Genomic DNA, 24,701 nt, shown 5'->3' on the forward strand with positions numbered 1-24,701 from the left:
CAAAATTCATTATATATCAGTCCATGACATCTGATCTTACAAATTTCGATTTTCTGACGGACACACGTCCAGATCGTCCGCTCTCAAAATTCTGCCATCTCTCTCCCCACATCCACCACCGCTGTCGGCTCACCTCCAACTGCACAACGCCACGCACTGTTCACATTCAATTGCCCAGCGAATATTCCAACAATGCCAACCAGCCACAGACTGCACACAGCACAGTCAATGATTTTCATACAGAGCACTACGTGGCGTTACCAACATAAAAACCTAAACAGCCTACTTACACATTTTATTGGCCATGCTCTGGTATATTTTATTCTTATCTTATAGAACACTGCACATTGATTTTTTTTTCTCAAATTCTGTCAACAGCTGTTTCCTCCTGGGACATTTGTGTGTGTGGCATGCTATGTGCTTAATATCATATTTTACCTGTATATTGCTTTATTGTTTTCTTGCTAGTCCAATTATGTTAAATCAGGGTCACATCATTTATATGAAAGATAGTATTTTTTTCTTGTAGGACAATATGAGGATGCCCCGTATAAGACAAAACGTGTCATTGGAGACGAAATAAAAAAATCCAATTGTTGCAACCAAGACTGAATGTTCTTTTATATTTTGTACCTCAAGTACCATCCTCTCCTGTGGTTCCTGTCTCCTCTGCAGAAAATATAGGTTTAGTCATTATTCAACCACTTGACTGCAAGTGGCGTATCAGTGGCAGATCTAGATGTCCTGTACAGGCTGCATATGGACCAGGGAGGACTCAGGGTGTCATACCAATCCTCCTAACCAACAAGTTCAAGGTACTGTCTTTTACTGGAACTGAAACTGAGCCAAAAGCATTCACTTCACCTGTTTTAGGGAAACATGTTCTGCCTGGGGTGAAGAGGAAGCAAACACAAAAACCTAGGATCTACTAACTATCAGCAGTTCAAATGTACAGCGAATGACGGGATCCCTTAAGGAAACTGCGGCAAGGGAAAGGAAAGGACACAAGGTACACTCAGTGTGTATGTCACGGGGTCTCATTCAACACATTGAAGAGGGTATTCTGGGAGTCATTGAGGGAAGACTGTGCAACCAACTGTAGATTGTGGCACACATTGGAAGAAGTGATATTTGTCAGCTGCACTCAGAGGTCGTACTTGGATCAGTCCAGTGACTGGCTGAGAAAGTTGAGAAGACCGGCCTTGAGCATGGAGTTTCAAGGAAGCTTACAAGTTGTAGAAATGTACCCAGAACTGATCGTGATCCCTTGGTTCTGAGTTGAGTGGATGGACTGAACCAGGAACTTCGAAGGTTCTGTAACAAGTTAGGCTGCAACTTTCTAGACTTGCACCATATGGTTGAGGATCGTAGGGTTCTCCTAAATGGGTTAGGTGTGCACTATATAACCAAAGCTGCTACCTAGGTAGCTTACTGTGTGTGTATGGTGCACACAAAGGTTTTTGTAAAATTAGGTGACTCTCCATCCAATCCAAATAACGATAGCTGTAGGAAATCCAGAAGACTCAGTGTAAGATCGAAAGAAATGTGTCCCACGGCTAAGAGTGTTGGAATCCTAGTGGTTAACTGCCGAAGCATTCACTACAAAGTGCCAGAGTTCAAAGTGCTCGTGAAAAGCTGCGAAACTCACATAATATTAAGTACAGAAAGCTGGTTGAAACCTGAAACCGATAGCAGCGAGATTATTGGGGAAAATTTTGTGTATATTTCGATGAATGTCTTCTCTGAAAACGACCTAGAACAGACACTTCAGAACCCCATACATGATGGAAGTGTACTGGATATAACAACACCAAATAGGCCTGACCTCTTTGAGGATGTCCACATCAAAACTGGTATTAGTGATCATGATGGAGTTGTGGCAACAATGATCACCAAAGTACAAAGGACAACTAAAACAAGGAGAAAGATATATATGTTCAGTAAACTAGATAAAAAATGAGAAGTGACATATAGCAGTGAGGAACTTGAACCTTTCAACACAGTGCAGGAGCATGTAGAGGAACTGTGGCTCACATTTAAAAGAGAAGCTGACCATGCACTGGATAGATGTGTATCCAGTACAACAGTTTATAATGGGAGGGATCTCAATAGTATACAGTCAATGTAAAGAAGCTTCTAAATAAACAGAGATTACTGTTTAACAGGTGTAAAACAAAGCAAAGGATTTTAGATAGAAAGATGCTGAATGAAACACGTTTGACTGTCGAGAGAGCAAAGTGTGAAGCCTTCAGTGACTACGATGGTAGAATGCTGTCAAGTGATCTTTCAGAAAACCCAAAGAAATTCTGGTTGTATGGAAAGGCTATTAATGACACCAAAGCTAGCTTCCAGTCCCTAGTAATTGAGACAGGAACTGAAGCAGAGTATAGCAAAGCAAAAGCTGAAAAGCTTAACTCTATTCCAAATGTTCCTTTAGAAAGGAAAACCCAGGAGAATTGCCTGAAGTTAATCCTTGTGCTACTGGAAAGACGATTGAAATCAATATTAGCGTCAGTGGTGTTGAGAAACAGCTGAAATAGTTAAAACTGAACAAATCTCCAGGGCCCAGTGGAATCCCTATCAGGTTCTACATTGAATTTGCAGCGACTTAACCATCTTCTAACTATAATCTGTCGCAGATACCTCGAACAAAAAACTCTGCCCAGTAGTTGGAAGCAAGCACAGGTAACATTCGTCTACAAGATGGGTAAAAGTGATTCATAAAACTACCGTCCAATTTCCTTCACATCGACTTGTTGCAGAATCTTAGAACATATTAATGAGATATGTTGAACAGAAAGATGTCCTCAACATCAGCCAGCATGGATTCCGAAAAAAATTATAATGTGAATCCCAACTAGCACTTTTCTCACAAGGCATACTGAAAGCTTGTGATCAAGGCAGTCAGACAGATGCAGTATTTCTTGATTCCTGTCAAGCATTTAACTCAGTAATGCAACAACGCTTATTACGAAAAGTTCGATCATATGTAGTACCAAATGAAATTTGTGATTGGACTGAGATCTCTATGGTAGAGAGGACACAGCATTTTATTTTCGATGATGTAGAAGTAACTTTGGATGTACCGCAGGCAAGTGTGCTGGGATCGTTGCTGTTCATGTTAAATATTAATTACCTTGCGGACAATACTAATGGCAACCTCTGACTTTTTGCAGATGATGCAAGTATCTATAATTAAGTACTGTCTGAAAGAAGCTGCATAAATTTTCAGTCAGATGTTGATAAAATTTCAAAATGATACAAAGATTGCCAACTTGCTTTAAATGTTCAGAGAGTAAAATAGTGCACTTCCCAAAACAAAAAAACGTAGTATCCTATGACTATAAATTAATGAGCCACAGCTGAAATCCACCAACTCTTACAAATTCCTGGCTGTAGCACTTTGTAGATGTATGGAATGGAATGGTCCCATAGGCTTAGTTGTGGGTAAAGTAAGTGGTAGACTTCATTTTACTGGTAGAATACGGGGGAAATGCAATTAGCCTACAAAGGAGATTGCTTACAAATCACTTATTGCTCATGCATGTGGGACCCATACCAAACAAGACTAACAGGGGATATTGAGCGTACACAGAGTAAAGCAGCACGAATTGTCACAGGTTTCTCTGACCTATGGGAGAGTGTTACATAGATACTGATGAAACTGGACTGGCAGACCTTTGAAGATAGATGAAAACTATTCCGAGAAAGCCTACTAACAAAGTTTCAAGAATCTGCTTTAAATGGTGACTCTATAAATATACTACAATCCCCTATGTATCGTTCACATAGGGATCATGATGACAAGAGTAAAATGATTACAGCATGCGCAGAGACATTCAAACAATCATTCTTCCCCTTCTCCATACGTGAAGGGAACAGGAAGAAATTCTAATAACAGATACAGTTGGATGTACCCTCTGCCATGCACATCAAGATGGTTTGCAGAACACAGCTGGATATTTGGACGAAGAGACATTGGAGGTCCTTGCTAAAGGACTAAATTTCACGCCCACTCCAAAAATACTACCAATAGCAGATTACATTAGCTCTCTGGATCCTGTTGTAGCTTCTCTACCAGTGGAAGCTGCAGAAGAAGCTTGCAGCGAAACCTGTAGAGCACTTACCAAAGTGTCAATGCTAAGATCAAACCTCTGCAAGCGAGAAAGAGTAGCACTGGGAAATCTGGTGAGCACAAGGAAACTGTAGTTCTGCCAGCCGACGGGGCAATGATGTGATCCTAATGTTACAAGCGGACTGCAATAAGACGATTTTCGATCTTTGGAATAACGTTGCTTACAGACAAATAGATGTTAGTCCTACGAACAAAATCGAGAGGAAGATGACGACTCTTCTCAATGAGTCAGGCTTGCCATGTATCATCAATAACGTTCTTATAATTACGAGCAGCGGTGCCATCACCGCTATATTGCCTTCCCAAGCTACATAAGGAAAGAGTTCTTCTAGTCTCCATAGTTGGTAATATTGGCACACCTACATACCAGCTGATAATACACCTGAAATGCATTCTCAGTGAATATGTGTGAAAGTGCGTGTATCACACATCAGCAACTCAGCTGACGTTGTACTCCGCCTCAGTCGACTGCAGTTCCAGGATACAGAGTGTCCCTCTTTACAAGAGTTCCTCTTTCTGATTCCTTGGAACTAATTGCAGTAACATTCGATGACTGTTTCTAGAACAGTTTAGTCACGTTCTCACATCTACTTATTTCTTATTTGACGAAAAATATTATGAACAAACGCATCCCGTGGCGATGGGTAGTTCGTTATCACCAGACCTGATGAATCTTTATATGTGACTCTTTGGAGCAAAGGCACTGGAATACGCCAAGCTGAAACCAACATGTTACTGTCAGTACATGAAAAACATATTTGTAGTGTGGCCACATGGAGTATAAAAGTATCAAAAGTTTCTCGAATATTTAAACCCCACCCACAAAATTTACGAAGAAACCTGAAAAAGACAAGCAACTACCTTTCCTTGATATATTAGTTAAGAGGAGAACAGACGGATCTCTAAGTCACGTTTACACAAAAAACGTGATCTCTATCTCCACACCATGAGTCATCATCATCCGTCACAAAGAAATTCGGTGCTAAAGCCTCTGGTCCATAGAGCTAGAACATCTCGCCAAAGAATTACAACATCTACTAATGGTGTTTCGAAGGAATGGGTATTCTGATCAGAAAACTAAACGGTCGATTCAGTCAAAATGAAAATCGCCTGAGAAAGAGGTTGAAATTGAGATAGAGAAAGAGAACAAAAAAATCTCTTATCTATCTTACGACGGCCCAGTGAGAGGAAAGATCAGTAGTCTCCTATGGAAGCATGACATCAAGTGTATTTCGCTGCTTCAAATAAGATAAAAAGTGTTCTTTGTAACGTTAGGTCTCCGAAAGCCGCATGTGTATCACATTCCATGCATGTGTGGCATGTCTTATATGGGCCAGACTATAAGAACTGTCAAGGAGAGATCCAACGACCATGGGCGACATACCCAACTAAAGAAACCGAGCAAATCAGCTGTCAACGAGCATCTGTCTCAAATGTAATCATGAAATGAAATATGATGAGACCAATATGGTGGTGCAAACGCCAAGTTTCTAGGACAGCATAATTAAGGTGTCTATCGAAACAAAGATGTCAGAAAAGCTAATAAACAGGGACAGTAGGTTCAATTTAAATAATGTTCGGGGTCCGGCACACAATTTATTAAAATCTCGTCACTCTTCACATACACTATAGTGGAGAAAGCAAAGAGAATTTGCGTTTCACGGAATATCAGAGCACACTCTGAAAAACAAAAGAGCATCAAATGGTGTAGTGGGTGACGGGGCTCGAACGCGGCTACAAATAGCGGCGTGAGGCCAACAATAGTTCACACTGTGAACTTCACATTCTGGTTGGAGTCCAGGCAGTGAATACACATGACACTGTTATGATAACAGCAAAACTCGCAACAATTGAAGAAAATAGTTGGGTCGGTTGTCGAAATGTGGATAAACTTTAAAAAGCAACTCTGCAGAACATCTGGAAACACTTTGGTAATTAAGAAAACCTGAGAGATCACATTACTTTTTGTATGATGGTTTTTCATTAAGCATGAAAAAGTAATAATAAAATGTGCAATCGGTAAGAAATAGCTGCAAGTTAGCGGTGAGCTCAAACTGTGCCCTAAATTTGCTTCTCACCCTCCGGTAGTTCCAGGAAGAGATAGTCATTGTTTTGGTTCAAATGGTTCAAATGGCTCCGAGCACTATGAGACTTAACATCTGAGGTCATCAGTCCCCTAGAACTTAGAACTACTTAAACCTAACTAACCTAAGGACATCACATACATCCATGCCCGAAGCAGGATTCGAACTTGTGACCGTAGCGGTCTCGCAGTTCCAGACTGGAGTGCTTAGAACCACTCGGCCACACCGGCCGGTAGACATTGTTTTCATGCTGTCTGCTAGCTCTCTTCCAACATTGTATTGGGACTAATTTATTTTGTAATGCCTGAAGAAAAAGACATTGTAGAATTTTTATAGTTGGCAAACCCTACTTTGGATGTTATGAATGTGAGCCTACTTCTTGGCAAACGAGCTAGGTTAAGTGGTTCAAGAATGCGTCTGGAGACACAAGAGGAAGTTCTTTGTACATTCTACTCCATCTGTTAGAAAATTAGGGTAAAAGAGAGCTTCCTTTCTTTTATGCCTGTGACCGCAAGGGAAATAGCACACTTATTGGTATACCACCAGTAATGATGGCAATAATTTATTACATCACTGAATATAGAACTTGAATAATTGAAAAATAAAGAGTCACTGCTTGGCGATAAGAAAATAAGAGTCACTGCTTGACAGTGAGAAATAAAGTTGACACAGTATCCACCACTAGGAAGTTCACACAGAGTCTTTGTTTGATCGCTGAAATAGGAATGTCTCACAACATAAATGTCAAGTCGAACGAGGAAGTGGTTCATTGTGAGAATGGCTGCACCTGATGATTGCTGAGCAAGTTGAAGAACGTAGGGAAGCCAGCGTTCAGTGAACTCGTGGCAGCTTGCGTAGCATATGGAGCTGGACCCACAAGGCTGAGGTTGGTGGCAGCAGTAACTTCTCGGGATGATAGCAAAGCGATTTGGGAGCATATTGCAGATAGAGCCCTTCAGCTACAGTTGGCGGTGTTGTCTGCATAGCTGCTCATGGAGACAGTTGGTGGCCAGGGCTAATACTCTGCTGACTGTTCATTAGGCAGCTGTTTTTAACACACCCAGCAGAAAGGTACACAATCAGTTTCTAGTTGGTATGTGACCAGTGTAAGAAAATAATTCAGTGATTGCGATGCTGCCTGGAGTGGTGGTGATACTGCTGTATTGTGTGGAGCTTTCCATAAGTCCACCGGTAAATATGCTTATGTTTATCAACAGTGACAATCTTTAGTGTTTGTTACTGGCAGTAAATTGTGGCGAGATTTTTGCTAATGGGTGAATGTGTTGTGGTACAGCTAAATTTCGAAGGGTACCACACAAAAGTAATACACCATTCTCCATTAAAGGAATCATCTCGAGGAGGTTAGGCAAGGGGGTGAGGATGCATCATGACGATAAATATACCCTGTGGTACTTCAGCAGAGAAGCTAGTGTCTGTGGGACAAGGCAATATAGCAACTGTCGTCATCATGAAGGACAGTGGCAGAGGTGGGTGGGCTGGTGGTAGTCACCCAGTGGGAGGCTGCGTTGAAGATGTGTCAAGCACCGAGTGTGGTGTCATGGAGAGGGTATGAAGCAACACTCTCTCAAGGGAGGACAGCTATAGTTGCCATCTGGAGTGGAAGGTAAAGCATTGATCACAATCAGACGAGGACACGTTGTTGACAAGGGAGAAGGTAACCATGGAGGAGCACATTTAAGGAGGAGACCAGTGCAAGGCAGGGTCAATGCTGTGCAGAACCCTCTCCCTGAATACAGTACACGTATACGATGCATTCCACTGGAATGCCATGTGGTGTCTGCCCTTGGTGCATGACTGAGTGGATTGTGATGCCCTAACAAGGGAAGCCATCCACAGCTGCCCAGTAGTGGCAGATGGGGTTGGTGGGGGGTAGAGGCTAGGTGGTAGAAGAGAACTTGTGCAGCAAAAACAGGACTGGAACCCCATATCCAATGGAAGCCCATAGCAATGCCACCCTCGCGAGGCAGCCAGCCACAGCTGCAACATATGGAGGACAGAGTGAGTGTGGGGAGGAGGGTGGCCAATTGACCATAGGCGGGATGTGATGCTGCTGGGAGTGGGACCTCAAGGACAATGGAGCCTCCAGCACATATGGCGTTTGCAGCCAATGGGAGCTTTGCCTGACCTATGGTGGATGCTTGGGGGTGGGGGCGCAATACAAGACAGTCCAGCAAGGTAGGTAGCTGGAAGCCAGCCACCAGTGAGAGTTCTGAGAGGTGAGCAACAGGAGTGGCTGGTGCTTGCCTGGAACAGAACCGACTGAGGAATGTACTATGAGTGGGTGCTGAAGAACTGGGTGAAAGTTTGAGAATGGTGGCAGTGATCGAAAACAAGGTGGAGAAACATCGAGAAATATAAGGAAACACAGGAGGCATAAAGGTGGACCAGTAATTGATTGGGCACAGAAGCACTATGGAAGATGAGAGTGCTCATGCTTGAGGGCTTCCTTGGGCATGGGTAATGTTGTGTGTTGGGGCATGTTGGAGTGTGGAGGTGTATGTTGAAGTGTGTCAGAGCCTGGTGGCGCACAATGGAGCACGTCAGAGTATGGTAGCGAGCATTTGAGTGTGCCAGTACATGTTTAAACGTACCTGAGCGTGGTATTATGCTTCAGAGCATGGAGATGAGCGTTGGAGCATGGTGGTGTATGTTGGAACACATCAGAGTGTGGCAGTGTTTACAGGAAAGCAGTGGAATTCATTGGAGAGCATAGGAGAGTGTTGATGTGCACTGGAAGGCAGTGAGGGAAACAAAGAAAGAAGATAGCTTGCAGTGATAGAGAGAAAGCCACGGCCTGGAGTGAGTAAAGAGCAAAGAGAGCAACAGAAGATGGGAGACAGCAACTAAACGAGAGAGACAGCAAGAAAGGTCAATGTTATGATGATGTCGATGGGTAGTGGAAGGTTGGCATCTACGAAGCTGGCACTGTGAGGGCCTGTGTTGTGAGGGTTGGGGTCGTGAAGGTTGATGGTTGGTATGCCAGTGGCACTGCAGTTAGCTGATGGAGCAGGCCACACTGGAGCAGGCAGTGCTGGAGCAGGTGGCACTGGTGTGGATGGCGTCAGAGTGGGCGACACCAGAGTGGGTGGTGCCGGAATGGGTGGTGACAGAATGGGTGGTGCCAGAGTAGATGGCACTGGAGCAGGTGGCGCTGGACACAGTGAGAACATGGTGCAAGGCTTAGCAGTGGAGGCAGCGAAGGAAGATGCATCTCCACAGGTTCCTGACAAGCTCCTGTTGTGAGATTCACTGTTGTTCCCAGCACTGCAGGAAAGCTGAGGCCATGGTGATCAAGGGGATAAGGAGGCCGAGAATCAAGAAAATATTACGCACATTAGACTGTCCCTTGTAGCCACTTTCTTGTTCATGACCGCAAGGGTAAAAGCACATTTATTTATATGTCACTGGTAGTGATGAACAATGCTTTATTATTATGCTGAATTCCATGAGGCATTGGTCTGTGGTAAGCAATGGCTGCATCTGGTGATAGCTGACTTGGCTGAAGAATGTAGTGCAGGCGGTGTCCAACGAAGCCATGGTTGGGAAGCGAGCAGCAGCCGTATACTGACAGCACAACAGTTTGTGGAGCATGCGGACCTGAACCTATGAGGGTGAGGTCAGTGACAGACAGTGACCACTAAGCATGACAGTGAGGCTGTGGTCGGCAGTGCTAACTGCTTGGCTGCACACTAAGAAGGCTGGTGTCCAGGACTGTATCTCCATGTGAACACACACAAAGGAACTCGATGGAACGCTGATGGCTATGCGAAGACCAGATGGTTATATGCATACCAGGTGGAAGAGTAGATCAGTTTACAGGCAACACATTACCAGTGTAGGAAATTAATTCTGTGATTGTGGCACCGCACAGAGTGATGCTGGGAAGCTGTATTGTGCTGAGTTTTCCGTAAGTCTGCCATAAATATGCTGATGTTTATAAAATGTTCAAATGTGTGTGAAATCTTATGAGACTTAACTGCTGAGGTCATCAGTCCCTAAGCTTACACACTACTTAATCCAAAATTATCCTAAGGACAAACACACACACTCATGCCGGAGGGAGGACTCGAACCTCCGCCGGGACCAGCCGCGCAGTCCATGACTGCAGCGCCCTAGACTGCTGATGTTTATAATCAGCGTATGTTGAGTGTCTTGTGTTTATTATAACAATTGTGTTAGCAGCGAAACAGACACCAGTGTGCTGAATCTGTTGCAGTACAGCCGAATTTCTAAGTGGGCACGACCACTGGGATACCTCACTTTCCAATACAGTCATTGCTAAGTTATTTTTCTGATTTAAAACCTGGCTACAATTTGAAATATGTATTAATCTCAGTGTGCAACCAGGACTACATTGAAAACTTACTTTCCCAGATAGCAGAGTTTATGACAATCCCTGACAGGCGGAATTCAAAAGCCATTTGTGTATGGTACCTTCATTATGAATAAAATTATTGTGACATTCAGTTACACCATTTTTCACCAGTCATAGCAAAAAGTGATGCAAATTACCTGACTTCCAAGTTGCTTACAAGATATGGGAATGGCACTGAGAAAGCATTGTCAATGGTATAAGGCGAACAACAAATGAAAGGGATCACATTACATGATTTAATCGTTTTACCTTTGACAGAGGCTTCAAAGTGTTCTCTAGAAGGTCTCCACTACATCGCTGGATCCACAGACAAATCACTTAGACATCCTAGTGGCAAGACAACAGACGATCAAAAAACGCTACAAGTTCTAGATGCATTGAGAAACTATCTTTTGGTGACTTAGCTCTTTTAGAGTACCGGTAGGTGGTAGAGGTGCTGACTCATCCAGCATGACGGAATGTTTGCCGAACCATCTGTTGAATGCAATGACGTACTTCCGACTACAACCTCGAGAGGTCAGAAGTCTGTGGCGATTGTTATTTGTCTCGGTGCGCACAGTGTTGCTCGTTTTCGGCTACTGCGAACGAATTTGTAAATATTTCCGTCTTTATGTGATATGTTCTTGATTCTGCTTTTTACTACAGGTAAGATAATTACTTATATACATTCAGAATCACTGTAGAATCCATAGTTCTTAGATATATTCTGCAGAAAACGATTATTTCACGAATAACTTTGAGTTCGAAATATATACCAGCATGCATCAATGTTCCTCCACTATGTTAGATATTGCGTAGACTATGGAACATTATTAAGTATTTGGTGCATTGTTTGTAGTGTAAAACTGCATGAGAGCATAAATGAACTTCATATAAGTAATTCGAGACATTACTTTCAATTTGAGTTTGTAGTGAATCGCTGTAGGGAAGTACTGAAAGACGAGACAATGGCAATACTCCAGCTCACTGTTCATCAGACGAAGATGCAGATGTAGTGATGACAACCCACGTGCCAGCTGCATACCAAATCAGGGTGGGAAGAGTTATGATAAGCTATACAAGTTACAACGATTTTTGTCTATGGTGGGTGACAATTTCAGAATTCCCTAACATACAAGTGGATGTTTTACGTACCAGGTACTTCTCTAATAATTTTTTCATAATGCGGGGCCACAGTCATACGGTAACATATTTCTTTAAAGTCAGTACCACCATTAGACAGCCGGCCTGGGTGGTCGAGCGGTTCTAGGCGCTACAGTCTGGAACTGCGCGACCGCTACGGTCACAAGTTCGAATCCTGCCTAGGGCACGGATGTGTGTGATGTTCTTAGGTTAGTTAGGTTTAAGTAGTTCTTAGTTCTAGGGGAGTTAAGTCCCATTTTTGAGCCATTAGACTGTTGTTTATTTATAGTGTTACATTTACACCTACACAATCAGGATTTCAGCTTCAAAGTGCCATTCTCAAGTGTTTTATGTGTTATAAATTGCCTGAGATGGCATACTGTCGTTTTAAAATACTCTATTAGACATATTGTCTTAAGAGTAATGAGTACACCATTTTAGACAATATGTTCAAATGGTTCAAATGGCTCTGAGCACTATGGGACTCAACATCTTAGGTCATAAGTCCCCTAGAACTTAGAACTACTTAAACCTAACTAACCTAAGGACATCATACACACCCATGCCCGAGGCAGGATTCGAACCTGCGACCGTAGCAGTCCCGCGGTTCCGGACTGCAGCGCCAGAACCGCTAGACCACCGCGGCCGGCTTAGACAATATGTCTAATAGAGTATTTTAATACGACATTATGCCATCTTAGGCAATTTATAACACATAAAACACCTGATAATGGCACTTTGAAGCTGAAATCATGGTTGTATAAGTGTAAATGTAACACTGTAAATAAACAACAGTCTAATGGCGGTACTGACTGTGAAGAGGTACTTCTTTGTTTAGAAAAAAAAACAAATTTTCCTTCTAAGAATCCGATGCTCATGTGTTGCCAACTCTCCAAAACAAAATAAGCTAAGAAAAGCCAAAAAGGCTGAAAAAAAAAAACAAGGTGTATTATTGAGTAGTTTTATTTTTGCAACACTTATACAGTGTGCGGTATTTAAGTGGAAAGGGGGGGATGTATACAAAAATATCTAGTGAGCTAGATATTTCCAGATAGTTCCAACTCTATGAAGAACAATTAGGTCAAATTTTACTACTAATCAACTCTGATATTATTTTATTTTTTACTTTGGCTTCAAATTCTTGAAAAATAACTTACTCATATCAGGTGTGAAATTCAGTTTAAAACAAATTCAGGAAATAACTATTCCACAGGACTTTGGATCATACCTTAAGTGCGTATACAACGTTTAATTTTAATGGCTTTAATAGCTGCAGAGAAAAGTGCAAAAGAATTAAAGTTTAGAAGTGCGTCTCTTGCATCTCACGAGAGAAATGATTTGTAGATGCACTAGTACTTCGAATGCAGATATGTCTATAACAATTAGACATTTTATTTCTGTGATAATATCAGCCCATTTCTAAAATGTCGATATTTTGACGAAAAACTAATTTAAATAAACATCTTGGTGTCCGTTTCTTTCGCATAACTTTCTACTCTCAATAAAAATATAAATAATGTTTCTGCTACGTACTGACAGGACAAACTTCAGGATATCTGCACTTTAATATTACATTATTTCGCACACACAGCAAACTACTGTATTGAGCAAGAGTTTGCTGTCCCTCTCCACAGTTCAGTCGCCGGCACATTTTTTAATACAACTATGAAGCGCACCGCTATGACTTCAGATTCATCCTGCATAAATCGAAGTTTTCTTTGCCTGAAACAGCTTCCTTCGTTATTGTGAAGTTGCGATACTTTAGTGATTTCAGCTGTGCTCCACCAGCGTTTCCAGTAAATCTCTCAGCTGTATTTCGTAATTATGTTTCTGGTCTTGTGTAAGTACATGCTGATGAGCCCAGAACACACCAACAAAGCTTTCGTTACTTTTTAATTCAGTCTATAGTACATTTTCGCAGAGTATTGAAGATAGTTATGAAATCTAAGTTCAGCGTAAATACTTAGGAAATCAGCGTTGATTGTAATTATTTCCTACTGGCAAGGAAAAAAGGTAGAAAAGAAGCCAAATAATTGTGAAAAAAGCCATGTCCCCATCTAAATCACTCTTTTGCCACCGAAAAGGTATTAAAGAGGAGCCAGAGTTAGCTCTAAAAAAGCTGATTTGCAACACTGAATACGCTGCTTGAAGTGCTGCTCATGGCAAATCCCTCTATTTCTGCAAAAATATATTTTTCATCCAGTACTGCTATGTAACTCGCTGAGTGGTTGTGCATTTAATGTATGACCACTGTTTTCGAAAAGCTGTTTCGAAAAACATCACAATGTCTGTTAAATGTTCTTATTGTAATGTAATTGTGTAATGTTCCATCAGTTTCTTATAAAATTGTTCCACAAATAAAACCCTTGTGCAACAAGTATCGAAATTCGTTTCATATCCCTGTATCTGAAAGAGTTAATCACTAATTCACATTAGTCGCTTTGAAGTTGTTAAACAGTTGCAGGTGTTATTTTTAAATTTTCCTTCCAGTGATTTGTGTGAAGTTGCTAACGTGATTTAAAGCTGGATGAGAATTTTAAACGGGAAGTGCCCAAGCATTTCTCAAGAGGTCATTATAATGCACGCCAAGACCAAAGCCTTCATCAGGGTAAGGCACCTGAATGCAAAATGCAGAGGATTAAACAAAAGCAGAAAAAATCAGCAGATGGAGAGCTCCTACAACCACACCATATCAAATTAAAGTATTTTATTTCTTCTTGAAAAATGCTGGAAATAAGGCAATCAATCCTCAACCTTCTGTACATTCAAGCATAGTAATGTGTCAAGTAACTGGAATTATAGCGTTTTCTTATTGCTTAATATCTACACGAATAGATATTACTCACTATTGCCGATTGTGAGGGCACAAAATGTTTTTATGAAACTGAAACTTCCTGTAATTGTGATGTCTTTAGTATAGAAAATTGTATAATACTTAACAACTGACTGAAGAACATCAGGTCATGAGTTATATTACAGAAAATATTGAGTAGCAGTAGGAGAAGGTGGGGTAAAGTGGGCACTCTAATTGAAACTGAATGTTCATAAAACCACAGCTAACAGGAGCATCTGCACATATATCACGAATCTACATACTGTAAGGTATCACATCAAATATTTAGAGCTAAGGTAAAATTATATTTTATTACATATACAAAAGTTTTTCCGAATGATTACATTGTGGCCACTTTTCCCCACTCAACGGGGTAAAGTGCCCAGTCCTTGGCCACCATTCCCAAACAGACTAATTAATTTTTAAAAAATGCGCAAGCTTATAGTTTTTATTTCACGATTGATTATTATTAGGAGAAGAATAATACAGAAGAGAAAGAAACGTGTTGCAATACATTGTTTGTACGAAAATGTCAACAAATGAGAAATATTAATTATTCCTAATGGTGTAAATAGAGAAATCAACGACTAACTATGGGTTACTATTTTGGTCTTTCCTTCATTTCCTTTAGATCTAGAAAACGCTTCCTTTCAGTAAAAGCAATCTGTGCCACTGTCCTCATCAGTAGGATTTACTCCTTCCAGTTCGTCTTGAAAAAGTTTCTTTTCAGGAGAAACTCTTTTAACATTTGGTTCCACTTTTAGCTTCTTACCTCTATTTTGTGTTGTCTTACACAGTAGAATATTAGCCTTATCTCTTTGTTTTTCTTCGGTCGCAGGTTCGAATCCTGCCTCGGGCATGGATGTGTGTGATGTCCTTAGGTTAGTTAGGGTTAAGTAGTTCTAAGTTCTAGGGGACTAATGACCACAGAAGTTAAGTCCCATAGTGCACAGAGCCATTAGAACCATTTTTTTTCTTCGAATTTACTTTTTTCATCAAAAGCTCTTTATCTTTCTTCCTTTCTTTTAGCTTTAGCCAACACATTTGTTTAATGGCTTGAAGTGATTATGGCAGTCTTTCATTCACTCTTTGTTTCTGAGGCAAAGGTTCTACATCATTTGGGCTTACATAGAACCCACCTGTTAGATAATCAGAAGCACGGTATTTAGTGGTCGAATGCTGAGGGGAACCTTACGTTGGAGAAGGCTTGTCACCTATAATCCGAAGGCAGCTTGCACTTGAAGACAGCTCATAAGTTGATTCCAGAAATGAACCAGTAGGCCTAGTTGAAGAAGCCACAGCAGTTTGGCGTTCAGAGGGACTAACACTCACAGAAGACTTAGTAGTTTTGCAATGAGAAGAACCAATATTTGAACATGGCACAATATTAGAATCCCTACCCAAAGGGATATCAGTAACTTCAGCTGCAGTATAGTCTTCATCGGTAAACGCATTTGGTTCTACAGGAAAAATTCCAAATTTTTTAAAGCGATTGATTAGTATCATTGGAACGTCTGCATGAAGAAATGCTTCACCCAAGACTGCATTTATTTGAAGCTGTGTAATAGTTTTTCCTGGACTATTGCGAAGAAATTTTTCGCAAGCTTGTCTGTAGAAGGTTTCAAAAACAGACATAAATGCCACGTGCAGAGGTTGGAGCTTGTGGCTACAGTGTGGGGGCAAGCACACAACAGCTGTATAATTTTTTCTCTCTTTATCAATGAAAGATATGTTCTTAGTATGGGTAGAGAACATCTAAGATTAGTAGATCTGGATCCTGAGCAGCTGGTTTTGCATATTTATAAAAATATTCAAACCAATCCAAAAAAACTTTCACTCTAGAACCACCCACTAAGGTGGTATGCAAATTCAGTTCCCGACAGAGCCCCTGTTTACGATTAATCTTCATTCTTCGCGCAGGGAAGATCAGAGAAGTGGAATGAAATTTCCTCCTGAAGATATGCACACTAAAAAAATCGACACAAACCTCCATCAGCTGAATTAGCGGCTCCAACTTGTTGTCTCCCTTTGAGTTCAAACACTTTGCTGTTCTTGGACTAAACTGCCAGAAGACCGGTTTCATCTACATTATAAATGCGACGAGCAAGATGAAATCGTTTATCTTGGAGTGTTTTAATGGTATCAAAGAACTTGTCCGAAGATTAAAATTGGGATGTTCTTCACTCAACACTACCCTTATGCTGCCCATAATCCTTTTACTGTCAACTTCACCTCTGTTTTAGCGTATTACGTGGAATATGAATGGTTTTAGTGCTGCTGAAAAGGGCATGCTATCATTCTCTACTGCTTCAATAGCCTTTTGCATCGCAACAGGGTCACATGTTTGTTCCTTTGTTTTCCGTATGTATTTTCTTGGCCTCTGGAAACTCTTGCAAACTCTTGCAGAATAGCAGTATAATGGATATTAGTTTCGTGTATAAAACGATTTGTAACGTTTTAATTTCAATTGTTATACTATGCATAAATTTGAAATTAGTTTAATCTCTTTGGGATAAACAGATTGAAAATGAACTGCCGGGAATAGTGGGCATCATTTGGGAAAAGTGGCCACTTTTTCCAGCGTGTAGCGTGACCAATTTTCCCCATCGGACGCCTTGTCTGTATCAGTGGTTCACACATGTAACAATACAACCGAAGGAAACGACAGTGACATATATTTATCAGCTAAAAGGCATTGTGTGGACTGTGATATCGCAAAAACCTATTACTCCACATAAAAGTGAAGCATCTAAAGTAATATGAGCGACTCAAACGATCGAAAAACCTAAACGTTTTCGCTGAAAGATAGTGGAGCAAGCTTGCTTTGTCAACGTCACTGACAACACTAATGGTGTCGATTACATCTTCTTTACGAAGCCCACGAGTAAGACAGGCCACGCCACATACGTCAAGGCACGTGACACTGTAGATCTTATGAGTGCCAGCACCCGGCACAGGCGGGCAGCGAGTAACCGTTTCAGAGAAGTTGAAATTCTTAACTGTGTTTTTAAATGTGCCCAAGTTCTCGATAGAAAACGACAAAATTAAGACCTTTAGTGGGTACCTTTTCAAATAAATATTGATTTCCGCTGGATCCTGCACGGAGGCGAACGATCCTAAAGTGTGCATGACACGCCTACTAGCAAGACGTCACAGGTACGGTTGCAGGTCCCTTATACCTCGTTGGTCCCGTAGTCTGGCCACTTCTCCGTAGTAGGAAGCATTGTTGACGACATCAAATACGCAGTGGCCACTTTCCCCAACCTGGCCAATTCACCCTCCTTTCCCCAATATGTCAACCAGAGCCGCAGTATACAGCTTCACTCTTGTCATTACTGCACTAAATAGACAATGAAGTTTTATAGCCAGAGTATAGGGTGACCAAACGACTCTTTTTTTCGTTCTGATCCCTTTATCTTGCAAAATATTCAACAGGATATCAAATGTCCCGTTTTTTTCGTAATCATAAGAACCTAATCTTTTTTAGTTTCATTTTGTGTTTTTATATATTTTTACGTCAATTTAGTGCCATAGACATGGTTTTTAACATTTTCTTGAGTCTTGCTTAGTATTGGTCACGGGATGAGAAGAGGTATGAACAGAAGATTTTCCGTCATTGTGCTCAGTGCGTGACTTACGCGTGAGCTACGACATTCGTATCGATTATTTGCTACTGAAGAAATTACAGACAAATGTAACAAATTCTCTTTAAAGAACATTATAGGACTGTCATTGTTCAACTGTATTTGTTGTTACGAATTAGTTATTTTTCACTTTTAGATGACGTAAATTTGCAGTAGACGCAACTGACATGGTGTCTTTGGACTGTTACAGAGAACAATGGCAAGTATGCGGCAGTTTCAATTCTGGATTCGGCAATCTTGCTTCAGGGGGCTCCAATGTTTGTTGTTTTCTATGTGAGAAACTAACTCTTGCCCATTAATATGGGGAAAATAAAGTGTTCTTTCTTGAAAACTACGAAAGAAGAGTCCCCTTTCTTGACAGAAACCAAGAGTACGAAGGCAGATCATGAAATACGTTGTGTCGTTTTTTTCCAATAACATGGGGGGCGTGCCGACATAACGCAGCACATACCGAAAGAAGCAGCACCTTTTGCCAGTTTCTGCGAGAACTTCTGGCAGCATAATTTCCTTTGTGAGTACGAATAAAGTACAAACAGAGGAAGATAAGATATCGCTGCGGAAAAGGGCTGTTTGCGTTACATACCGCAAAACACATTCATCCTTTCCGTTCAACGGACTGCACGGCTCTTCTCATCAGATACCTATATGATTAGAAATTCACGTGTTCCTAGACAAAATGCGAGTCAATTTTAGTGAATGTTTTATGGCTGTACGCAACGCATGAAGTTCTGTGAGAATTCAAAAGATGCTAAGTATGTATGTGTGATGCAGCGGCGTAGCTAGGGGAGGACCGGATGCGCCCCGAGTGCCACCCGTATGGAAGTAACACTTTCATTATTAAATGCCGTTCTTCGTTTATTTTCGTTAAAATTCTGTTCGTGATCTCGAGATTGGGTGGAATACCGACACAAGTATATATTGTCTTTATGTCTATAATGACATCACCCCATTCAAGTTTGCGGAAATATTACTCCCGGGCGAGGATTGGCGGTGCGAGGGACAGTGTCTCGTACAGTACTGACAAATCAGTTTTCGTGCTGATTATTTGCTATGGTAGAAATATCTCATAGAACTATAAAAATTGTGTACGCGGAATTTAAGGTCTCCCACATTTAAATGTGAAATAATATGGGAGCAACAGCACACAAAGTTCATGTTCGAACCAAGTTACTGGAAAGCAGTGGCAGTGCTTGGTGTTGTTGCAGTGTTGCGCTATTCCCAGTAATTTTACACTTCATGTTTTCCCTTGCCTTGAATATTTTTTGGTTCAGTAAGCCTAATACGCTCCACAAAATATATTACCTTTGGTCGTGCAACGCTCTGTTGTCTCATAAAGAACTCAAAAATGCAACTGGGCTCGAAGCAAATTGATTAGGCGCAGTAAATGAAGCACGAAAATGAGCCTGTTTGTGCAGAGTATTGTACTGGGTAACAGCTTACAACTAATGGCAGACAACGATATTATACACACAGAATAAACAGCAAACGCCAAAGTAGCTAAAGATGGAAGATAACACAAATCGAAGAAAAAACTGTTGATTCTTTAAGATAAAATCAACACTGTACCATTAACATCCTCCCTTATTGTTAATTATTAGCATAACAAAAACAAATTACAAGCTCTAAATTAGTCCTGACAAGGCTCTAAATTTTTCAGATTTTGTTCTACCTAGTGGCTTTGTTAGAACATCAGTTTCTTGGTTATTTGTGCTAATGCACTTTAACACAACTTTCTTAGTAAAAACTATCTCACATATAAAATTTTCACATCTATATGCTTCAGTCTATGATGGAACTGTGGTTCTTGTAAAGGCTTATTATTACTGGCATATCGTCATGGAACTGTGGGTTCTTATAAAGGCTTATTACTAACATATCGTCTGCATAAAGTACAATAGCTCTTGGACTGCCACAAAGACAATGATACAAATTACTGAACCAGAAGGCTCAGGTAATATACATTCTGTTGATGATAAGACACACGGTGGGTTGCTTCTTAAGATGCCTATGAAACACTGCAACCCAAAACTTTGAAACTTTGTGGACTTTCTGTCTACTCTGTCACCAGCCCAATCAGAGTCCACATAACTTTTCATACCTAGCGTTTAACAGACTCAGTTTTAGGGTAACCTTAATGTAGTGCAAGACATGTTTTAAAGCATTCCATGAATCCAGGCTTGCATGTGATTGGTATTTGCTTACAATACTAGCTGCACAAATATCTGATGTGGAACCTAACATAGTGTACATCAATGAACCTATTAATTTTCTACACCTTTCCTCAATGTTCATTTTCAGGTTTTTCTTTCTTTTAACATTCTGTGACCAAAATTTTCCTCTATGGGTTGAAACAGAATTACATTCAAGCATATCAATAACTTACAACACTTCTTCAAGTTAGGCACTTTGGTAAATAGTAGTAGTACCCTCCCTTAAATTTTGAACAATATTCATTCCCAAATACTTCCTAATCATACCAACACCTTTCACTTAAGTGTTATCACTCAACAACAGCTTAAAATTGTCTCTGGGAAGCTACAGGGTGTTTCAAAAATGACCGGTATATTTGAAACGGCAATAAAAACTAAACGAGCAGCGATAGAAATACACCGTTTGTTGCAATATGCTCGGGACAACAGTACATTTTCAGGCAGACAAACTTTCGAAATTACAGTAGTTACAATTTTCAACAACAGATGGCGCTGCGGTCTGGGAAACTCTATAGTACGATATTTTCCACATATCCACCATGCGTAGCAATAATATGGCGTAGTCTCTGAATGAAATTACCCGAAACCTTTGACAACGTGTCTGGCGGAATGGCTTCACATGCAGATGAGATGTACTGCTTCAGCTGTTCAATTGTTTCTGGATTCTGGCGGTACACCTGGTCTTTCAAGTGTCCCCACAGAAAGAAGTCACAGGGGTTCATGTCTGGCGAATAGGGAGGCCAATCCACGCCGCCTCCTGTATAGCCTCGGATAGCCCAAAGCACTCACACGATCATCGAAATATTCATTCAGGAAATTAAAGACGTCGGCCGTGCGATGTGGCCGGGCACCATCTTGCATAAACCACGAGGCGTTCGCAGTGTCGTCTAAGGCAGTTTGTACCGCCACAAATTCACGAAGAATGTCCAGATAGCGTGATGCAGTAATCGTTTTGGATCTGAAAAATGGGCCAATGATTCCTTTGGAAGAAATGGCGGCCCAGACCAGTACTTTTTGAGGATGCAGGGACGATGGGACTGCAACATGGGGCTTTTCGGTTCCCCATATGCGCCAGTTCTGTTTATTGACGAAGCCGTCCAGGTAAAAATAAGCTTCGTCAGTAAACCAAATGCTGCCCACATGCATATCGCCGTCATCAATCCTGTGCACTATATCGTTAGCGAATGTCTCTCGTGCAGCAATGGTAGCGGCGCTGAGGGGTTGCCGCGTTTGAATTTTGTATGGATAGAGGTGTAAACTCTGGCGCATGAGACGATACGTGGACGTTGGCGTCATTTGGACCGCAGCTGCAACATGGCGAACGGAAACCCGAGGCCGCTGTTGGATCACCTGCTGCACTAGCTGCGCATTGCCCTCTGTGGTTGCCGTACGCGATCGCCCTTCCTTTCCAGCACGTTCATCCGTGACGTTCCCAGTCCGTTGAAATTTTTCAAACAGATCCTTTATTGTATCGCTTTTCGGTCCTTTGGTTACATTAAACCTCCGTTGAAAACTTCGTCTTGTTGCAACAACACTGTGTTCTAGGTGGTGGAATTCCAACACCAGAAAAATCCTCTGTTCTAAGGAATAAACCATAGTGTCTACAGCACACTTGCACGTTGTGAACAGCACACGCTTACAGCAGAAAGACGACGTACAGAATGGCGAACCCACAGACTGCGTTGTCTTCTATATCTTTCACATCACTTGCAGCGCCATCTGTTGTTGAAAATTGTGACTACTGTAATTTCGAAAGTTTGTCCGCCTGAAAATGTACTGTTGTCCCAAGCATATTGCAACAAACGGTGTATTTCTATCGCTGCTCGTTTAGTTTTTATTGCCGTTTCAAATATACCGGTCATTTTTGAAACACCCTGTATCAGCAGATAATGTATACAAACAAGTGTGGATGCTTTATGCCTATTTTATGTCTTTACATACAAGAAATATTCAAAATCACTTCTTACAACTGCTAAGCCAGTTATTACTGTGTGAAATTTAATGTTCTAATTTTTGGGTGAGTCCTTTGAACCATACAGAGCCTTTCTAAGTTTACAAACTTTACCATTCATTTTACTGCAACATCCAGTAGGTAATTTAACATAAAAGTCTCTGACTATTTCTCCATAAAGAAATGCACTCGAGCATCCAGTTGATAGACGGGAAAGTTATTTCTCATTACGAGAAACCAGAAAAAGTCTCATTGACGTTAGTTTTGCTTCTGGACTGTATATCTCTGAATAAGACAAGCTTCGTTGGAAACCTTTTGCTATGAGACGAGCTTTATAAGAAACAACATTATATTTTTCATCTCTTTTTTACCAAAAAACCCACTTTGTGCCAATAACATCACATCATTTGGCTTGCAAACATAATCCCGTGTGTTGTTTTTTCTTCCAGGGCTTGCAGCTCTATTGCTATAGCATCTTTCCAATTTTTAGCTTCACTACATACATTGCTTCAGTGTAGGTGCTGGGGTCATCATCATTCACTGTTGTTAAGAGGCCCAGCTTTTAATCCTCAAAGTAATTCAGGTGTTGAATTTTCCTCCTGGGTCTAAGATTGTATATCTTCTTGTCATCAAAAACTACAGCATCCTCAAAAGAAAAGTCTCTGTTTTCACCATCTTCATTGATTTCTTGTTCTTCTCAAGGCTGACTTTTATCTTCTTCTACAACTTCAGTCCTCATTTCTTCTTTCTGACCCTCTGAATCTGAAGTTTTATCTGTGTTCTCTTCATCACAGCAAATAGTATCTGATTCTTTTACATGAATAATAGTTTTCTTCCCCCTTCCAGATACTGCTGGTGGCAAGAAAATTACCTCTTGGTCATCCTCAATTCTCTTTGTTGAAGGTATAAATATTTTGTACCCGTTGATATCGTTGTCATAAACCATAAGTAAATCTATCTTGTCTTTGAGGTCTGGTTTCAGTCTCCTTCCTTTGGGTACAGGGACAGGCACAGGGGTTCAAAATATTTTCAAATCTGCTAAGGGCAATTCTCTGCCTAAAAAGCTTCAAAAGGAGTTTTACCTTCTACAAGACTTGGACCAGTTCAATTTAGTACATACACTGCCAAGTTAACTGCTTTGGCCCAGAAATGTTTTGGCATTCCTGAAATCATTGAATGAGCAGCTTCAACCAAGGTGCGCACTTCCCTTTCAGCTCTTCCATTTTGCTATGACATGTACACAATCCTCCTTTGAAGGGTTATGCCATTTTCACTCAAAAATATACCTAAGTCAATATTCATAAACTCTAGTCCATTATCATTCCTTAAAACTTTAATTTTCAGACCAGTTTCTCTCTCAGTTTTTGCAATAAAATTCCTAGTCAAAGTTACAACTTGTTTCATAAAGAAACTTGGGTATAGCCAGAGTAGCCATCCTTGAAGAAATATCTTCCTGCTCCAAGCAAATGCATTTCCATGGGTCCACAGACATCTGCATGAATTGGTTCAAGTGGGGCATTAACTCTTGACAAACTCACAGGGAAAGGCAAGCAATGCTGTTTCCTGTCAAGCATTCTTCACAAGTGACACAGTCGTAATGAAGCTCACTCCTTTACATGACAAAAAATTCTTTCACATGCATAAAGCTCTGACGGCACAATTTTTTATGGCAAACACTCAAGTTTTCAATATGTTTAGACAAATTTACCAAGCCACTGTCAGTATTGACTGACAAAAGCTCACTAATGTCATTACTGTCAACCATAGTGTGTGTTTATCTGCACACGTCAAAGTAAGAGCTTCATGTTTACTGTTCAAGAGTTCACATTGTTCCTTGTTTGACACTAAACACATACCTTTGTCTAATGCAGTTCATTCAGAAAACAGACTGAATTTCAGTTCAGGCTCAAAAAGCTCTCCATTAAGTACTGTTTCGATAAATGTAACTCTCTTCCATGCATAGAGATCCACAGTACCAGGCCCAATCATATCAAGAAGTTTATCATCACCCACAGTAACTTTCATTGAGCTTTGCACACTGTCCAGTTTCATAAACAGTTTTCTCTTACTGCACATATGCCCTCTAGCATGATTCAGTAATCCTGTAGGTCAGGCTGTTCCAACCGAGCTCCAGGGAGCCGGAGCACTCCGGAGCGCTCACGGCGGCAGCTCGGAGCCCTCATGGAGGGGGAAAGCGAACTCACTGCCCCCTGGCCGCATGCAGCCGCAACTGACGCAATAATCCGTATTCAATGACAGCTATGATTAGCCGCGGGAGCCCTGTACCTCTATTGGAGGATACCTTTCTATTCATTGAGAGGGATGG

This window comes from Schistocerca cancellata, chromosome 5 (assembly GCF_023864275.1).
Source record: "Schistocerca cancellata isolate TAMUIC-IGC-003103 chromosome 5, iqSchCanc2.1, whole genome shotgun sequence".
Classification (NCBI taxonomy): Eukaryota; Metazoa; Arthropoda; class Insecta; order Orthoptera; family Acrididae; genus Schistocerca; species Schistocerca cancellata.